The sequence below is a fragment of the Choloepus didactylus genome, chromosome X (genome assembly GCF_015220235.1).
Source record: "Choloepus didactylus isolate mChoDid1 chromosome X, mChoDid1.pri, whole genome shotgun sequence".
In the NCBI taxonomy this organism is placed as follows: Eukaryota; Metazoa; Chordata; class Mammalia; order Pilosa; family Megalonychidae; genus Choloepus; species Choloepus didactylus.
In genome coordinates, this window is record NC_051334.1 from 174,379,272 (window position 1) to 174,387,402 (window position 8,131).

Here is an 8,131-nt window from a genome sequence, read left to right on the forward strand (position 1 = left end):
ATCGGGTCAGAGGAGTGCAGGCAACATGAGTAAAAGAAAATATTATGCTTAATGTAGATGTGTGTTTACACTGAAAAGCAGTTTGATTGGAAGGTGAACTATAAAAAACTTACAAAGCAAGCAACCTAATAAACTAGGAGACAGTGATTGCAAGCTAAAAGGAGCTTGTTGAAAGTAAAGGGCAAATATCTAAGCCTTCCTTTTAGAGGTATTTACAAGGCATAGAAAGATAAATGATTTGACAAAAAAAATCCGTAACATTAGTAGCAAACCCTTACTTAAATTCTGAGCATTACTTTAAGTACTTTATGTGTTTCAAGTCCTGAAGGCAGTTACTATTATACTCATTTTATGGTTGGGAAGCTGACACCAGAGAGGCTAGGTAATAGGTCCAAAATCACCAGCTAGTAAGTGGGGGGAAGCTACTATTCAAACCTAGGCAGCCAGGTCCCAGAATCTGCTCTGAACAACTACTCTACAGCATCTCTAAATTTGCAATCAATATCTACATCAATTTTAAGCCAAGTAGAAAAAAGTCTTGAGAAATCTGTGAAACCTGAAGATGTATACCTATCTTATTTCAATCCAAAAGTTTTCTGAGATAGAGACCAGACAACAACCATGCCTGGAACAGTGTCTGATAGAAATTACCCGAGGTCAAGGGAAAGACGGACTTACTTTCCCTGACTAATCTCCCAACATACACTACACATAAGCTTTGATCTAAACACAATCATTGCCTTGCTGCAAACACTTTTCCTGTACTTTCCAAGCCTTTGTCTATGCTGTCCCTTCTACTTTAAATACTTTAAACATCCATTTCTAGGTGGTGACATTTTATGGACCCTTTGAGGCCTGTCTCAAATCTTGTCCCCAAATATATGTGGTCTTTCCTGCTTTTGAATGCAAAAAGCTTTTTGAGGATATCATAGCACTTCATAGCATATCATATCTTAAGATGTACATCATATCTGTGCATCTTAACCTTTTTATCTTGCCTCTACACACTCTTCATATACTCCCATGAACAACACCTTTCATCACTCCTAGTGATTCTCAATGTGAGCATGTCAAAATCAGCATGTGGGGAGGGTGTTGGAACTGGAAGAATGGGACAGTGATATTTTAAAAATCCCTTATCCTCCACTAAATATCCAACCCTATTGTGTGATTCTATTATTTCAGTTATTGCGCATTATAAACTTAAAGTATATTTCTTCATAACAACAATGACAAATGGAATCAGCAACAAATGCCTTCACTCATAGACTCCAAAGGCCCTTCTTGGGAGGAGGATGCCTTCCCTTCTGGTTGAAAAGCACTGCATACCATGAATTATTACCAGCAACCTCACCCAGATTTATTTTCCATCAGTCTTGGAGCTCCTTCAGGGAATGATACTGCTTATTTTTCATGCTTGTATCCCTCAAGTTCCCAGCACAGGGCCTTGCACATAATAAATGTTCAAGAAATGCCAGTTGAATGTAATTGAAATATAGCTCCTCATCAAGGAATCTGAGGATTGTGTGTTTAAAGTCCCCAAATGTATTCTTCTCTGTAAATAGAATGGTTTATGTTTCCAGTTACAAGGATTGATACTTCAGTGCAGTAAAATTCACAACTCAGCAACCGAGGTTTCTTTGCTTAAATATATCAGGCCAAAACCTGGACAAAGGCATCAACCAGAATAATCAGTTGTGTTTGAGTTCATGTTGCAGGGTCACATATTACCAATGTTGTCCGGAAGGTCTGGTCAAGATTGGTTGTGTTACAAGCATGTGGAACATAGTTCAAATCAATACTTTCAACTGGGGATTAAGGCAATGGTTAAGTGCTTCTCAACAAGCTGTGAGTATACATGGAGTAGGAGTAGGGTGATGAGAGGGCTGTCACAATCACCTGTGGAACATCCAGACATATTCTACCCCTTGTGGGGCATGTCATATTTGGGGATAAGAACACCCCTAGAAAAGAATCTTGAGAACAGGAGCTAGGGTACAATGGCAAGCATGAGTGGATTGAAACAGTTTCTCGTGTTATTCTGATACTATCCTGACTCCAGGACCTTTGTTGAGAACCACTGGTGTAAGACAAGCTGAGGAGTGAATACTATATTAATGTATTATTTGTTCTGACTGTAGAAAGATTATACTGCTGTTTGCTTTGACCCATCCATAATTATTATCTGGGGATACAAATAGGGCTGCCATATAAGTTTGGACGGATTATTCACTGAACAAAGGCTGCAGGCCAAGGTGACAAATAGGAGCTGAGATCTAGTCCATGTTCTACTTACCAAGCTATGTGCTCTGGTGTGGGGCTGCAATTACCTGAGGAAAAGACTATGTGGGTTGGGGATGGCAGCCATGGGCATGATGCAATTATTTTAGAGGTGCATTACATCTTTCAGGAAACAAAACTTCCTCCTAGGGCACTGAAGAATGCTGAAGTGATCTCTAGATTGTATGGTCTAATATGATCCAACTTGCATCCCAGAGGAAGCACTGGGGTCCCTGAGTTTATTTGCTTATAGATTTTATATTTCTAGAGATTATGTGAAGTCTAGCTACTTTTCTTCATACCTAATATCTTGAAATTCCCTAATGAAAGGCACATTTGCAGTATATCTGAATATTCATTTAATCACATGTCAGGCTCTGTATTAAACATTGGGAATATGGACATAAATAAGACACAGTCTCTGCTCTCATAGCTTCTAGACCATTGATGAAAGCAGAGGAGTAATCATACCATAGCAGAAAGTGTGGCAAGTGCCATGACAAAGAGCTATCCTGGCTTATTGAGAGCACCAAAATGAGAGCCCCAACTATGATTTTCTGCTATGTGCACACACGTGTGTGTTGGGGAAAAGGCTGTGAGGCTTCCCAGACCCAGAGGAGGTAATGCTTGAGCAGAGTCTTGAAGGAAGAGGAGTTGGAGTAACTCTGTAAAATATGGAAGTGAGTTGGTAGGGGAGGGCGTTTGATCCAAGCATGAGCAATATATCTGAAGACAGGAAGGTCTAAGAGACTCTTAGGTGTCTGTGTGAATGTGTGTGTGTGTGTATGTATGTGTGTGTTTGAGAGGGCTGTTGGGGATTGATGATAAGTGTCAATGTTGGAGAGGCAGTAAGACTGGGAAGGTGATGGGGAACTACTGCAGGATTTTAAGCAGGAGGAAAATGTGTTCTGCTATTGTTGCTCTGTGGAGAATGGATTGGGGTGGAGACAAGTCTGAAAAGAAGAAGAAAGGTTAGAGGGTTGTAAAAGTAATCCAGGTGAGAGTCGATAAGAACTTCAGTTAGAGCGGGCATCTGGAAACAACAGACCAAGGGCTAAATCTGGCTCAATACCTGATTTGTAAATAAAGTTTTATTGCAATACAGCCATGCCTGTTCATTTAAATATTGTCAACTGCTGCTTTTGCAGTATAATGGTTCAGTTGGGTAGCTGTGACAGAGACCATATGGCCCACAAACTGTAAAATATTTACCCTCTGACTTTATAGGAAATGTTTGCCGACCCCTGAACTAGAGCAATGGCTGAGAGTGAAGGGAAGTAGATGATATTTCAGATGGACATTTTTCTGGTGCTTATTTATTCTTTTTACCTCTTTATTTTACTTCTTATGTATGGAAATTTTCAAACAAGCAGAAAAGTAGAGCTAATAGCTTAATACCTGTACACCCATCATCCAAATTTAACATTGTTAATATTTTGCTATATATACGTTGCATCATCTAATGTTCCCTGAAGTAATAGAAGTAAATTACAGACATTTAATCCATAAATACTTTCATATGAATCTCTAAAAATGTAAGAACTCTTTCTCAAATAACCATAATGTGCTTTATATGCCTAGGAAAATTAGTATTAATTTCCTAATATCAGTTAATACTCATTACATTTTAATTTTCTCATTGTTCTATAAATGTATTTTACAACTTGTTTATTCAAACTTGGTTAAAAATGCCATTTATTAAGAATAATTAAACTTTATAGAACAGTTTAATTAATTCAGTTTTATTGAGATATATTCACATACCATACAGTCATCTACAGTGTATAATCAACTGTGCATTCATAATCCCAATCAATTTTTGAACATTTTCCTTACTCAAAAAAGAATAAAAATGAGTAAAAATAAAAATAAAAAAGAACACCCAAAGCATTCCACACACCCCCCACCCCACCCTACTTTTCATTTAGTTTCTGTCCACATTTTTCTACTCATCTGTCCTTACACTGGATAAAGGGAGTATGAGCCACAAGGTTTTCACAATCACACAGTCACACCATGTAAGCTGCATAGTTATACACTCATCTTCAAGAATCAAGGATACTGGATTGCAGTTCAACAGTTTCAGATATTTCCTTCTAGCTATTCCAATACACTAAAACTAAAAAGAGATATCTATATAATGTATAAGAATACCCTCCAGAATGGCCTCTCAACTCCATTTGAAATCTCTAAGCCTCTGAAACTTTATTTTGTTTCATTTCTCTTCCACCTTTTTGTCCAGAAGGCTTTCTCAATCCTACAATGCTGAGTCCAGGCTCATCCCCAGGAGTCACGTCCCATGTTGCCAGGGAGATTTACAACCCTGGAGGTCATGTCCCATATAGCGAGGAGGGCAGTGAGTTCACCTGCCGAGTGGGTTTAGAGAGAGAGGCCACATCTGAGCAACAAAGAGGCTCTCTGGGGGAGACTCTTGGACACAATTATAAGTAGGCTTAGTCTCTCCTTTGCAGTAACAAGCTTTGTAAGGGCAAGTCCCCAAGATTGAGGGCTTGGCCTACTAAATTGTTAGTCCTCAATGTTTGTGAGAATATCAGTAATAACCCAGGTGGGGAAATCCAACATTTCTGCATTGTTCCCCAGTTCCTCAGGGTGGGGATGTGGGTGCTGAAAGTATATTTTTATTCTCTGCCCAAATTACTTTGGGATGTATCAGGATTTTGCACTAACCTGAACAAACCTAACAGATCTCACTTCCTATTCAAAATTCCATGTAATTATGGTGTTTGAACAAACTGACTGTACAAGCTAAATTATTTAGTGTGCTGCAGAAAATATAGATCCTGCACCATATAAACATCTCTTCCCTTGGTCTCACACAGAAGTTGAGGTTTTAAAACACAGTCAATATCAAAGTTCCAGAGACCAACCAGGTTATACACAAAGAGTAGAGCAAACAGTTTTAAAGAATTATTTCCTTTAAAACTCATATCAGAGCAGAGGCCAGACTTCCTGCCTGGGTGGCCGGTGCATGCACAGTGCATGCTCTCATGAGCTAACCGGGAGTGAGTGGAGCTGCCAGATGCGATTGCCATATGAAGTTGAACATGGCAGAAGAAGAGGACTACATGTCTGATGCCTTCATAAATGTCCAAGAAGATATCAGACCAGGATTACCAATGCTGAGGCAAATCTGAGAAGCCCATTGAAAAGAAAAAAAGTAACTGGAGGCTAATTTGAAAAATAGGCAGAAGAGTTTAAAAGTAGACAAACAAGAAAGATGTGACATTGGATAGAAGAATGCACTAGGTTGTGAAAACAGAGTTTGCTTTGCTCCAGAAGATGGGTTATAAAAGTGGTCAGGCTCTTGACAAGAGTGGAGATGGCATTGTTGAACTGATTCCCTTCAATGTCAAAACTGGGAAAAGTGACATTGGTCATGAAACATTATTAAAACGGAAAACAGACGAAAAATTAGAAAACAAAAAACCAAGCCGAAGAAAAAGCTGCAGAACAATTTTGAATGAGACTTAAGAATAAGCAAGACAAAATGAAGCTAGAAGGAGATCTTAAGAGAAGTCTGTAAGCCTGCCAACAATTGGATACCTATAAGGACATTCAGGTTTCCAGAGAGGCATGGTACTGGTTGAGGCCTGAATAGGAGAATGAAGAGTAAGAGGAAGAAAAGGAAAAGGATGAAGAAGACTATTAGAGTGAAGATTTAAGTGTAATGGAAAAATTACAAATACTGTCCAGTTATTTAAGAGAAGAACATTTGTATTGTATTTGGTGTGGAATAGCCTATGAAGATATAGAAGATTTAACTTCAAATTGCCCAGGACCAACTTCTGCAGATCATGACTAAAATTTTTCTCAATAAAGTAGAACCTAGAAAAACGTCAATATTTCCTAGAGATAGACAACTGAGCAATTAGAATTCCCTAATTTTTGACATCAATAAAAAAGAGGGCCTTTATATAATATTTTATTTTGTTTGTACTTTAGAAGGATATAATTGTTCACTGACTTGAAAAACTAATGGGATGCTATTTCAGAATGTAAGTAGCAAGGCCGTGGCCAATTATAATTCATGGCTCTATTGTGATGCTTGTGGGATTTAAAGACACTAACAGGTAACTCCTTTCTTCCCCACTTCACTTTGGAACAAACTGAAAGATAAGACACAGGAGTCAGAGGGAGATCAAAATATTAGTTTTATTAGGGATGAAGCTGAAATAGAGAACAAAGTTGATTTGTTCTCCAATTGGGCTCCTAATATTTCTCCCTGATTGGAGATCCCATCTTTGCATTATGAGATCAGGAAGTTCTCAAGGTTAGAGAATCCACACATGCTCAGTTTCTTCTCACATTATCATCCATCACATAAGACGTCTCTTTGTTGGGAAGAAGCAAATGAGGGTCCAGAAAACTTGTTCCCATATTTCTGTCTCCCAAGAAGTTCTCTTCCCCCTAGTGTGAAGTAGGGAGAAAGTATTGCCTTCAAAAATATTGATATCAGAGGCACTGTTCCATTAACACTACTAAATTCTAACTTGTTTCAGAGGCAAGTAATTTTCATGCTTTTGATAAAATTGTGAGTTTTCATGGAAATATGAAAATCCATTATAAGTAATCTGTTGAAGATTTTGGCTAAAGGAACAAGAGTTGGAAGGAACCTTAAATATTATGTGATATAACCTAATGAATTTAGGAACCCCTTGACAATATTCCCAGCAGATAGTAATCCAGCCTCTTCTTTCATTCCTCCAGCCACACAGAACTTACTGCTTTAAAACAGACCATTACATCGCTGGGTAGATTTTTTTTAAAAAAATTAAGTTGTTTTTCCATCTTAATCTAGAATCTGCTTCCCTATAATCTTAGCCAAGTAGAGCTGGATACATACCATGTGGCATACCAGTAGAGATCTCCATCCAGGGTTGGGCATCAAAATCATGAACTTTTTTAAAAGTTCACATGCCCAGGTGCCTCACCTAGTGAGTTTTGATTCTGTAGTCCAGGGTAGTTCCTGGATATCTGTATTTATTTTAAGGTCCCAAAAATGAGCCTGATAAGCACCTGACATTGAGAACCAGTAATGTAGGCTAAATATAGAACACCGCTGTTCTTCAGATCGAGTTGTGCAACCAGTTGTGACTTCACCTGTACAAGTTTACAGCTCAGCTTTCAGAAGCACTGAGCAAGAGATCAACCCCTTCTTCCTTTTATTAGAAACAGCAAACACAAGAAAATAGCAAAAGCTATGCTTGCACAGGTTAAGATAATCAATAGTACACATTGTATTAGCCCTTGACCTAATATGACCTAATTTACTTGTTCTCAAGTTTAACTTGGAGAGCTTTAAAAAAAAGATAACACAAAGCCCCACCCCACCCCCATTCTGCTATAAGTGGTCACTGTGGCCTGGACATCACTATCCTTGATTCTGAGATGCAGCAAAGATTGAGAACAACTAACCTTGTTAACTTCCGGGCATCAGTTCCTCATCCAGAAAATGAATCATTATTTTTATGAATGTAAAGATATAGAAATCGTCGGCATTTATGGTTGGATATTGTTTAATATTCACTTTTTTGTTTAAAAATGAAATTGTATTTGTAGCCCAAACAAATAAATATGCCTTTCTGTTGGAATTAGAATCAAATGCTTTTTCTGTCATTTCAGTTAACATACCTGCATTCAGTTGGTTAGTCTCAAAGCCACATGAATAATTTCAGATGGAGTAGAATTAGACAGAACTGGCTTTTCTTTCTACTCTTACTGACTATCAGGACAACCTACCACCTGCCCAGGGACCTAGAATATTTCAAATATGTGTATCAAGAATTATGCTGAGAATGTGGGAATAACCTTGATGTAAACTGGAATTGTG

At 38.2% G+C, this 8,131-nt stretch overlaps 1 pseudogene; it reads left to right on the forward strand.

The window, feature by feature from the left end:
- The first annotated feature begins 5,333 nt into the window (after positions 1-5,333).
- On the forward strand, positions 5,334-6,103 carry LOC119523811 (annotated as a pseudogene).
- Positions 6,104-8,131: the final 2,028 nt, after the last annotated feature.